The following is a 12,952-nucleotide window of genomic DNA, read 5'->3' as shown; positions in this document are numbered from 1 at the left end:
AATTCTGTCATTCCTTCAGTTTATTAGTTGGCTTTCTGCTATAAAGAAGAGCTTACCTTTCTCCTCTACTTATTTATTTATATTATTGTGGACACCTGGATTCTTATTTTATTCATTGAGTAGTATTTCTTTACTATTGTGATTTATATTGATGTCAAATTGTCCCAGATTGGCCAATGGAAGCCCCTTTAAGCTGATTCCTGTGTCCTTTTGACCTGACCCTGTCTAACATTCATTGAACTTTTTTTTTTAAAGGTTGGCACGTGAGCTAACATCTGTTGCCAATCAATTTTTTTTCCTTCTCCCCAGTACATAGTTGCATATTTTAGTTGTGGGTCCTTCTAGTTGTGGTGTGTGGGATGCTACCTCAGCATGGTCTGACGAGCAGTGCCATGTCCATGCTGAGGATCCAAAGCAGCGAAACACTGGGCCACCAAAGCGGAGTGTATGAACTTAACCACTCAGCCATGGGGCTTGCCCCTAAACATTTTCTTTGTTTTTTGGCGCAATAAGATATTCCAAGCTCATCCCAACCCTGGAGTCAGCCATTTCTCTTAAGGATCCTTAATTCCTTTTGGTGGAGAATGCATTTGGAAATCAAGATGTGTGTGCTAGATGTGCGCATTTGCTACTGAGGTGCCATTGCTTCTAGGTTCTCTCAGCTGATAGAGTTAAGAAATAGATATATACATATGTGTGTGAGTGAATACACATATGTTCACACACATCTATATCTATCTGTCTATTCTATATATATTAAAAGCTATCACTTCACACTGATACCACCATTTCCAGTCTGTCACCACAGGGTTCACTCTGTTCTCTTCCATATTTGTAACTCTCTTCCACATTGCTGAGAATTCTGGTTCTTGTTATCCACAGTATTTTTACTTACTTGCTTAATCCTAGAATAACAGAATGTAGTTTAGAATTGCTAACATACACCTCTGCAAGAAAGAAACCTAGTTAGAGTCTACTATTTGTGTTTAGCTTGAGGACGTGTATAGTTCAGATACTGTGTTTACAAGAATTGGGTTGATGTTTTTTCCTCTTCAGTGTGGTTACATTACTCATTTGTTGGATGGTTCAGTTCATTTGGTTCTGTTTTGAGTTCCGTTTTAGGTTTTCTCCTCATTCTTATTGGTCTTTCTGTTTGTTGTTGTATTGTTTTGGGGTGTGTGAGATGTGAACGATTCAAAATGTCTGAACTGTCCAAAAGAGATTTTGAGTATCACTCCCCTTCCTCCTCTCCCCCACTCATTTCTTCTGTCTTTTCCACCTCATTCCTACCCACCCCCTCAAAGGAACCAACCTAGTTTCTAGTTTACCTTTACTGTATTTCTTTTGCACAAATGAATAGATCTTCTATTTCTCCTTCTTACACAAAAGGCAGCATATTATATAATCTCTTACACTTTGCTTATCTTCCACTTAATTTAAGCATGAATTTTTGACATAAAGATATTAACTCTGTTTATTATATTTACTTCAAGTATTTTTCCAACTTTTTTTTCCAGCAAAGCTCCTTTTCTTTCAACTACATTATTATAAAATACCACTTACAGAAAAGGACACAAAAGACTACAACTCATTGTACCCCTGTAACTCACCATGCAGGTAGAGGAGTTGAATGTTACTAATACTCCAGAACCTCCTTTATGTCCCCTCCTGATCACGACGCTTGTCCTGATCAGAGGTCACCCTTATCCAGTTTTATGGTGATCACTTATTTTCTTGATATTTTTACCATGTAAATATGCATCTGTAAATAAATGTTTAGTTTTAATTGCCTGTTTTTTATTTCTAATATAAATGGATTCAGCGTGTATGTTTCATGTATGGCTTCTTTTGTTCAATGTTATGTTTTTGAGGTTCATCAAAGTTGTTTCATGTTATTGTGGTTCTTTTATTTTTATTTCTGTGCAGCATTCCATTACATAAATATGTTACAACTTCTTAAATCCATTCTAATGGTGATGTTTGGATTGTTTGTAGTTTTTGGCTGTTATGAAAAATTGCTTTTATGAATATTCTTGTACGTACATGTTTTTTGGTATATATTATAGGCTGAATTGTCTCCCCCCTCAACAAGATATGTTGAAGTCCCAACTCCCAGTATCTCAGAATGTGACCTTATTTGGAAATAGGGTCATTGCGGATGTAATTAACCAAGTTGAAGTCCTGCTAGATTAGGCTGGGCCCCTAATCTTATGCAACTGGTGTCCTTGTAAAAAGATGGCCGTGTGAAGAGACAAAGGGAGAACACTGTGTGAAGATGGAGGGTTGGAGTGTTGCACCTACAAACCTAGGAACATCAAAGATTGCCAGCATCACCAGAAGCTAGGAAGAGGCAAGGAAGGATTCTCCTGTAGGTTTCAGGAGGAGTATGGACCTGCTCACACCTTGATTTTGGACTTGCAGTCATCAGAAGTTTGTCACAATTAATTTCTGTTGTTTTAAGCACCAGTTTTGTGGTACTTTGTTATGGCACCCCTAGGAAACTATTAACAGTGTACATGTGCTCATGTTACTTTTTTACTCAAAGTGCTGGATTATAAGTATACCTTTATTCAACTTCGGTGATAATGCTAAAATATTTTCCAAAGTGATTGTACTGTGTTATACTCCCACCAGCAGTGTGTGAGAGTTCCCGTTCCACACTTTTACTGACCCTTGATGTTGTCAATTAAAGAAAAATTTAGTCATTCTGATGGGTGTACAGTGGTATCTCGTTGAGGCTGAAATTTGTATTTTCTGGTGATTGATGATGTTAAGCATCCTTTCATATAATTATTGATTACTTGAATATTCATTTTTGTGAAGTGCAACTTTTGCATTTTCCTGTCGTTTCATTTGTCTTTGTCTTATGGAGTCTTAAGAGTTCTTTTTGTGTTTTGGATAGGCGTCCTTTGTCAGTTACATGTGTTGTGTTTAAATATATCTTCTCCACTCTGGCTTGCCTTTTTACTCTTAATGATGGCCTAAAAATGAACAGAAGTTCTTAATTTTAATGTAGCTCAGTTTATCAGTCTTTTCCTTTATTGTTACTGCTTTTTTGTGTCTTGTTTGAGGTTTTTCTCTACATTGAGGTTATGAAGATAGTTCATTCTCTAGATGCTTCGTAATTTTGCATTTCACATTCAGTAGTATAGTCCATTTGGTTGGGATTGACCTATAGATAGTTTGGGGAGAACTGACATTTTAACAATATTGAGTCTTCAGAACCATAAACATATTATATTTCTACATTTTCTTTCATTTCTCTCTGCAAAGTTTTGAGTTTTCAGAGTACAGGTCTTGTACACCTTTTGTTAAATTTATCCTAAGCATAACTTGTTTGTTTGATGCTATTGTAAAAGATGTTTAAAAATTTTTATTTTCTGTTTGTCTCTAGTATATAGTATATGGTTTTGCTTTTTGTTTATTTGACCTTGTATCCTGTTACTTTACTAACTTCAGATATTAGTTCTGGTAGCTTTTTTGTATGGTGCTTAGGATTTTCTACCTCCATGATCATGTCATCTGGGAATAAAAAATTTTATTTCTTTTCAATCTGTATGTATTTTCTTAAAATTGTGGTAAAATGTACATAACATAGAATTGACACTTTTAACCATTTTTAAATACACACCAGAGGCATTAAGTACATTCACATTGTTGTGCAGCCATCACCACCATCCATCTGCAAACCCATTTCATCATTTCAAACGGAAACTCTGTAGCCGTTAAACAACTCCCCTTTTCCGTCTCCCCCAGCCCCTGATGTCCACCATTCTACTTTGCGTCACTATGAATTTGACTACTCTAGGTACCTGATACAAATGGAGTCATACAATATTTGTCTTTTCGTGCCTAGCTTATTTCATGTAGCATAAGGCCTTCAAGGTTCATCCATAGTCTAACATGTATCAGAACTTCCTTTTTCAGGCTAAATAATATTCTGTTGTATGTATGTATGTGTGTATGTGTACGCACACACACATTCTGTTTATCCATTCATCAGTCAAAGGACATTTGATTTGTTTCCACCTTTTGGCTATTGTGAATAAGGCTGCTGTGAACATTGATGTACAAATATCTGGCAAGGTATGTGGGAAGGGATGCAGAGCTTCCATGCCCTTTCTGGGTGTCCCATTCTCCCTGAATCGCCACATGTTCACCGATCTGGAAGCTCTCTGAACTCTGTCCTTTTGGGTTTTTATGAAGGCTTCATTACATAGACAAGATTGATTAAGTGCTTGGCTATTGGTGATTGAACTCAATCTCTAGTCTCTTTCTCCTCCTGGAGATGCTTAGAGTGGTGGGACTGCAAGTTTCAGTCCTCTAATCACATGGTTCCTTTGGTTGACCAGCCCCCATCCTTAGGTGGCCTACGGGCATTCCAAATGCCACCTCATTAACATCACAAAAGACATCTTTATGGCTCTCCTCACGTAGGAAATTCTGAGGGTTTTAGGAGCTCTCTGCTAAGGAGGGGATGAAAACCAAATATGTTCTTATAATATCACACCTAATGGTTAGTGATGTTCAGCATCTTTTCATGTACTTATTGTCCATTTGTATATCTTGTTTTTTACGTATAAAATATTAAAAATATTAACGGAAGATTTGTATATCTTTGGAGAAATGTCTATTCAAGTCCTTTGCACATTTTTGAATTGGCTTTTTTGTTATAGGAGTTCTTTATTCTGGAGGATATTAATCCTTTATCATATATATGATTCATAAATATTTTATCCTGTGGGTTGCTTTTCACTCTGTTGATGGTGTCTTTTGACGTACAGAAGTTTTTAATTTTGATGAAGTCCAGTTTATCTACTTTTTCTTTTTTGCCTGTGATTTTGGTATTGTATCCAAGAAATCATTGCCAAATCCAATGTCATTAAGTGTTTTTGCTATGTTTTTTGTAAGTATTTTATACTTTAAGCTGTTACATTTAGGTCTTTGATCCATTTTGAGTTAATTTTTGTATTTGATTTTAGGTAAGTGTCCAGTTTCATTCTTTTGCATGTCAATATACAATTTTCGTAGCACCATTTATTGAAAAGACTGTCCTTTCCCTATTGAATAGTCATGGCACTCTTGTTGAAAATCATTTAACCATATATGTGAAGGTTTATTTCTTGGCTCTCTATTCCTTGGTCTGTATGTCTGTTTTTATGCCACTAGCACACTCTTGATTACTGTAGCTTTGTAGGAAGTTTTGAAATCAGGAAGCATGATGCTTCCAACTTTGTTCTTCCCTTTTAAGATTGTTTTGAGTATTTGGTATCCCTGAGATTCCATGCAAATTTTAGGAATTATAACTGTGTACTGGCCATTTGTCTTGTGTTTTTGTGGGGTTTTTTTGGTGAGAAAGATTTCATTTGAGCTAACATCTGTTGCTAATCTTCCTCTTTTTTTTTATGCTTGAAGAAGATTAGACCTGAGCTGACATCTGTGCCAATCTTCCTCTATTTTGTAAGTAGGTCACTGGCACAGCATGGCTTGACAAGTGGTGTAGGTCCATGCTCAAGATCTGAAACCACAAAACCGGGCTGCTGAAGCAGAGCGTGCTGGACTTAACCACTACACCATGGGGCTGGGCCCCGTCTGTACTGGCTATTTGTCAGTGTTTGAAAATAGTTGTTTTATGTATTTGGTCTAGTGTTCTAGTTCTTGTGGTGTAAGGGCACATTAGGTGCCGGTTACTCTACCATGGCAGAAAGCGGAAGTCTGGTAGTTTTAAATTTTATCAAACACATTTTACACTTTCAAAAACAAAATCTGTTGAGATAATCATATGATTTTTCTTTTTTCTTCTGATAATATGATCAGTTACACTGGGTTTTTGACCCAAATGTTAACTAGTCTTGTATTTCAAGAATAAACTCCATTTTGTTATGTTGTTAGTTTTTTTATATATTATTGGAGTAAATTTGCTAAGAATTGGTTTGGAATTTTTACATTTAATTTTAGTAAGATTGCTCTGTAATATTCTCTTTCCTATAAGTTCTTTTTTGTTTTGGTAACTAGGTTATGTCAGTGTCATATAATGAGTTGGGAAATATTCTCCCCTGTTTTGTGGAATAATTTGTGTAGAGTTTTATTTTTTCCTCAAATGTTTGGTGGAAGTTACCCATGAAACTTGTGTTTTTCTTGAGGGGAAGACTTCTAGTTATGGATTCACTTTCTTACCTATTAAAGATTTAAAAAGTTTTTTTTATAAGCTTTCGTAAATTAGTTCCTTCTAGTGCTTTATCTATTTTAGGCTAAAGATTGTTCATAATATTCTGTGATCTTTTAATTTCTGCAGGATCTGTAGATATATCCCCATTTTTCCATGCCTGATAGTTATGATTTATGTCTTCTGTTTGTTTTTTTTTAAATTATTTTATTGAGGTCATAATGGTTTATAAGATTGTGAAATTGTGGGTGTACATTGCTATTTATCAGTTTCTGTATGGACTGCATTGTGCTCACCACCAATAGTCTAATTTTTATCTGTCACCATATATATTTACCCCTTTTGTGTGCCCCCCCAATCCACTTCCCCTCTGGTAACCACTAATCCGTTCTCTTTGTCCACATGTTTATCTTCCACATATGAGTGAAATCATACAGTGTTTGTCTATCTCAGACTGGCTTATTTCTCTTAACATAATACCTTCAGGGTCCACCAGTGTTGTTGCAAATGGGACGATTTTGTCTTTTTTATGGCTGAGTAGTATTCCGTTGTGTGTGTGTGTGTATATATATATATATATATATATATATATACCACTTCTTCTTCTTCTTTTTTTTTTTTTTAAAGATTTTATTCTTTTCCTTTTTCTCCCCAAAGCCCCCTGGTACATAGTTGTGTATTCTTCATTGTGGGTCCTTCTAGTTGTGGCATGTGGGACGCTGCCTCAGCGTGGTCTGATGAGCAGTGCCATGTCCGCACCCAGGATTCGAACTAACGAAACACTGGGCTGCCTGCAGCGGAGCATGCGAACTTAACCACTCGGCCACGGGGCCAGCCCCATACCACTTATTTATCCATTCATCACTTGATGGGCACTTGGCTTGCGTCCACATCTTGGCAATTATGAATAATGCTGCAGTGAACATAGGAGTGCATAAATCCCTTTGAATTGTTGATTTCAAGTTCATTGGATACGTGCCTAGTAGTGGGATAGCTGGGTCATATGGTATTTCTATTTTTAGTTTTTTGAGAAATTTCCATACTATTTTCCATAGTGGCTGCACCAGTTTGCATTCCCACCAGCAGTGTATGAGGGTTCCCTTTGCTCCACACCATCTCCAACATTTGTTATCTTTTGTCTTGGTTGTTATAGTCATTCTAACGAGTGTGAGGTGATATCTTAGTAGTTTTGATTTGCATTTCCCTAATGATTAGTGATGTTGAACATCTTTTCATGTGCTTATTGGCCATCGGTGTATCTTCCTTGGAGAAATGTTTGTTCATATCCTCTGCCCATTTTTTGATCGGGTTGTTTGATTTTTTCTTGTTGAGTTGTGCGAGTTCTTTATATGTTATAAAGACTAACTCATTGTCGGATATATGACTTACAAATATTTTTTCCCAGTTGGTGGGTTGTCTTTTCGTTTTGATCCTGGTTTCCCTCGTCTTGTAGAACCTCTTTAATCTGATGAAGTCCCACTTATTTATTTTTTCTTTTATTTCCCTTGTCTGAAAAGACAGGATGCTCCAAAAAGAACCTTTAAGACTGATGTCAAAGAGTGCACTGCCTATATTTTCTTCTATAATTTTTATGGTTTCAGGTCTCACCATCAAGTCTCTGATCCATTTTGAGTTTATTTTTATGTATGGTGTAAAAGAATGGTCACTTTCATTCTTTTTCATGTGGCTGTCCAGTTTTTCCAACACCCTTTGTTGGAGATTTTCCTTTTTCAATTGCATGTTCTTAACTCCTTTGTTGAAGACTAGCTGTCCGTAGATGTGTGGTTTTATTTCTGGGACTTCAAGTTTTGTTCCATTGATCTGTGTGTCTGTTTTTGTACCAGTACCATGCAGTTTTGATGAGTAGAGCTCTGTAGCATATTTTGAAGTCAGGATTGTGATGCCTCCAGCTTTGTCCTTTTTTCTCAGGACTGCTTATCTACTTGGGATCTTTTGTTGCCCCACATGAATTTTAGGATTCTTTGTTCTATTTCTGTGAGGAATGTTATTGGGATTCTGACTGAGATTGCATTGAATCTGTAGATTGCTTTAGGTAGTATGGATATTTTAACTATATTTATTCGTCCAAACCATGTGCATGGAATATCTTTCCATTTCTTTATGTCATCATCAATTTCTTTCAGTAATGTCTTATCGATTTCATTGTATAGGTCTTTCACTTCCTTGGTTAAATTTGTTCCAAGATATTTTATTCTTTTTGTTGCGATTGTGAAGGGGATTGTGTTCTTGAGTTCTCTTTGTGTTAGTTCATTATTAGAGTATAGAAATGCAACTGATTTTTGTAAGTTGATTTTGTACCATGCAACTTTGCTGTAATTGTTGATTATTTCTAATAGCTTTCTGATGGATTTTTTAAGGTTTTCTATATATGAAATCATGTCATCTGCAAATAGCGGAAGTTTCACTTCTTCCTTTCCAAATTGGATTCCTTTTATTTCTTTTTCTTGCCTAACTGCTCTGGCCAACACCTCCAGTACTATGTTGAATAAGAGTGGTGAGAGTGGGCACCCTGTCTTGTTCCTCTTCTCAGAGGGATGGCTTTCAGTTTTTCCCCATTGAGTGTGATATTGGCTGTGGGTTTGTCATATACAGATTGTATTATGTTGAGATACTTTCCTTCTATACCCATTTTATTGAATGTTTTTATCATAAATTGATGTTGGATCTTGTCCAATGCTTTCTCTGCATCTATTGAGATGATCGTGTGGTTTTTGTTCCTCATTTTGTTAATGTGGTGTATCACATTGATTGATTTGCGGATGTTGAACCATCTCCGTGTCCCTGGTATAAATCCCACTTGATGATGGTGTATGATCTTTTTAATGTATTACAGTATTTGGTCTGCCAATATTTTGTTGAGTATTTTTGCCTCTATGTTCATCAGTGATACTGGCCTGTAATTTTCCTTCTTTGTGTTTTTCTTGTCTGGCTTTAGTATGAGGGCGATGTTGGCCTCCTAGAATGTATTAGGAAGTGTTCTGTCTTCCTCAATTTTTTGGAATATTTTGAGAAGGATAGGCCTTACATCTTCTTTGAATGTTTGGTGGAATTCTCCAGAGAAGCCACGTGGTCCTGGACTTTTATTTTTTGGGAGGTTTTTGATTACCATTGGAATCTCTTTACTTGTGATTGGTCTATTCAGATTCTCTATTTCTTTTTGATTTAGTTGTGGGAGTTTGTAGGAGTCTAAGAACTTATTCGTTTCTTCTAGATTGTCCAATTTGTTAGCATATAGTTTTTCATAGTATTCTCTTATAATCTTTCCTATTTCTGTGGTATGCATTGTAATTCCTCCTCTTTCATGTCTGATTTATCTATTTGAGCCTTCTCTCTTTTTGTCTTAGTGAGCGTGGCTAAGTGTATGTCAATTTTGTTTATATTCTCAAATAACCAGCTCTTTGTTTCATTGATCCTTTCTACTGTCTTTTTGGTTTCAACTTTATTTATTTCTGCTCTGATTTTTATTATTTCCCCCCTTCTACTGACTTTGGGCTTCGTTTGTTCTTTTTTTAATTCCATTAGGTGTAATTTGAAATTGCTTATTTGAGATTTTCCTTGTTTGTTGAGGTGAGTCTGTGTTGCAGTGAATTTCCCTCTTAGGACCACTTTTGCTGCATCCAAAACGTGTTGGTATGGTCTGTTTTCATTTTCATCCATCTCCAGATAATGTTTGATTTCTCCTTTAATTTCTTCAGTGATCCAGCAGTTTTTCGGTAGCATGCTGTTTAATCTCCACATCTTTGCCCCTTTCCCAGCTTTTTTCTTGTAGTTGATTTCCAGTTTCATAGCCTTATGGTCGGAAAACATGCTTGATATTACTTCAGTCTTCTTAAATTTATTGAGGCTTGCCTTGTCTCCCAACATATGGTCTGTCTTTGAGAATGTTCCATGTGCGCTTGAGAAGAATGTGTAGCCTGCTGTTTTTGGATGGAGTGTTCTATATATACCTGGTCTAGTTTTTCATTTAATTCTACAATTTCTTTGTTTTGACTTTCTGTCTGGATGATCTACCCATTGGTGTAAGTGGGGTGTTGAAGTCCCCTGCGATCATTATGTTGTTGTTAATATCTCCTTTTAGGACTATTAATACCTTGCTTTATGTACTTTGGTGCTCCTGTGTTGGGTGCATAAATATTGGTGTAATGTCTTCTTAGTGGAGTGTCCCTTTGATCATTATATACTGCCCCTCTTTGTGTCTCTTTACCTGTTTTGTCTTGAAGTCTACTTTGTCTAATTATGGTGACACCTGCTTTCTTTTGTTTGCCATCAGCTTGGAGTTTCGTCTTCTAACCCTTCACTCTGAGTCTGTGTTTGTCTTTGGGGCTGAGATGTGTTTCCTGGAGGCAGCATATTTCTGGATGTTGTTCTTTAATCTATCTTGCCACTCTGTGTCTTTTGATTGGAGAATTCAATCCATTTACATTTAGAGTGATTATCAATATATGAGGGCCTAATGCTCTCATTTCTTCACTTGTTTTCTGGTTCTCCTGCATTTCCTTTGTTTCTTGTCCTGCGTATTGCAGACTACCAATTCAGGTAGGTAGTTTTCTATGCTACTTTTCTTAGTTTTCTCCTTATTTATCATTGTGTCTCTGTTCTAATCATTTGTTTAGTGGTTACCATGAGGTTTGTATAAAAAATCTCATAGATGAGACAGTTCATTTTCTGATATCCTCTTATTTACTTAGACTAAGCTGGTTTCATCCCTTTCCTCTTCCAAGTTGTTATTGTCACATCTTATTTCATCTTGTGTTGTGAGTTTGAGCTTAAAATGACAAGATTATATTTACTTTTGGTGTTTTCCTTCCCATTGTCTTTAATGTCATAATTAAGCATTTGCGTAACCTGTTCTGATGGAGAACTGCAATTTTCTGTTTTTGTCTATCCACTTATCTCCTTGCTCAGGGTTTTGTAACCCCCCACCCCTTTTTTTTCAGGTATGAGGGCCTTCTTGAGGATTTCTTGTACTGGGGCGGCGGGTGTCTTGTGGCGATGAACTCCATTAACTTTTGTTTAACCAGAAAAGTTTTTGTTTCTGCATCATATTTGAAGGATTTTTGCCTGGATAGAGTATTCTTGGCTGAAAGTTTTGTCTTTCAGAATTTTGTATATATCATTCCACTCTCTCCTAGCCTGTAAGATTTCTGCCGAGTAATCCGCTGACAGCCTGACAGGGGTTCCTTTGTAGGTTATTTTCGTCTGCCTTCTTGCCCTTAATGTTTTTCCTGTGTCATTGACTTTTGCCAGCTTTACTACTATATGCCTTGCGGTTGTTATTTTTTTTAACATTCATAAAGTTTGGAGATCTATTGGCGTCTGTCACATGAATTTCCAGCTTCTTCCCCAAGTTTGGGAAGTTCTCAACTAATTTTTTTTGAAGAATTTTCTGCTCCATTCTCCTTCAGTTCTCCCTCTGGGATACCTATAATCCTTATGTTGCATTTCCTAATTGAGTCGGATATTTCTTGGAGAATTTCTTCATTTCCTTTTAGTTCTCTCTCCTCTATCTGCAGCATTTCTATATTCCTGTCCTCCTGACAGCTAATTCTGTCCTCCATATTATCAGCCCTAATGTTCAGAGAGTCCATATTTTTCTTTGTCTCATCCATTGTGTTTTTCATCTCCAACATTTCTGATTGATTCCTCTTGATAGTTTCAAGCTCTTCTGTGAAGTAACTCCTGAAATCGTTGAATTGTCTATCTGTATTCTCTTTTAACTCATTGAATTTTTTAGTGACAGCTACTTTGAATTCTTTATCATTTAGGTTATATATTTCTGTGTCTTCAGGATTGATTTCTGGGTACTTGTCATTTTTCTTGTGTTCTGGAGATTTAATATATTTTTTCATACTGCTTGATGGCATGGATTTGTGCCTCCACGTAGAGATAGAATTTGGTCCCGGCTTCCACTTTCTGCCACTAGGGGGAGGTGGCAGGAGCTATGTAATCTGCACCCACCAGGATCCCCATCAACAGAGCCTGTCTGAGCCTGAGCCACTCCTTGTTATTGCAGGGACCCTGAGGGGTCTCCCACCAACTGTGGGAACAATCACACAGGGGCTCTGGGCTGTTGTCGCCTGCTCCTACAGATCCACCTAGGTGTGCATCCCCTTTCAGGGCCTCAGTGGTGTTACGGGCTTTTGAGGCAGCCAGGAGCTCGTTCGCCTGGACTTGCAGCTCCACTGCTGTCTGGTCCTAGGTTGTAGCAGCTGTCGTGCTTGGTGGATGGGGCCTCCCTGCTGGGTCTTAGCCAGTGCTGCTCCCTGGAACTGTGCTGGGATTATGGACTCTCCCACCAGTTGAGAGAGTGATCGCACAGGGGCTCAGGGCTGCTGCCACCTGCTCCCACATTCCCACCAATTGTACTGCCCATTTGGGGATGCTGTGATACTGTAGACATTTGTGGCAGCTGGGGGCACTTTCGCCCATGCTGCAGATATGCTGCTGTCTGCTGCTAGGTCACAGCAGCTTTTGTGCTTGGTAGGTGGGGCCTCCCCACTGGGACCAAGCTGAGTCTCTCCCTGGGGCCACAATGGGACTGTAGGTTTACCTGATGTCCCAAGGAGCGATCATGCAGGGGCTCAGGGTTGTTACTGCCTGTTCTAACAGCCCTGGTGGGTGTACTCCCCCTTTGGGGCTGCAGCAGAACTATCGGCATTTAAAGCAGCCAGGGGTTTGTTTACCTGGACTTGCAGCTCTGCCGCTGTCTGCTCCTAAGCCGCACCAGCCTTTGTGCTTGGTGGGCGGGTCCTCCCCACTGGGTCC

At 37.8% G+C, this 12,952-nt stretch overlaps 1 protein-coding gene across 3 annotated transcripts in view; it reads left to right on the top strand.

The window, feature by feature from the left end:
* Positions 1–12,952, top strand: part of MED6 (mediator complex subunit 6) — a 114,308-nt gene that overhangs the window by 16,913 nt on the left and 84,443 nt on the right. The gene's annotated exons all lie outside the window — the stretch shown is intronic.

The sequence above is a fragment of the Equus przewalskii genome, chromosome 25 (assembly GCF_037783145.1).
Source record: "Equus przewalskii isolate Varuska chromosome 25, EquPr2, whole genome shotgun sequence".
NCBI classification, from domain to species: Eukaryota; Metazoa; Chordata; class Mammalia; order Perissodactyla; family Equidae; genus Equus; species Equus przewalskii.
This window is presented reverse-complemented; position numbering and strand designations above follow the sequence as displayed.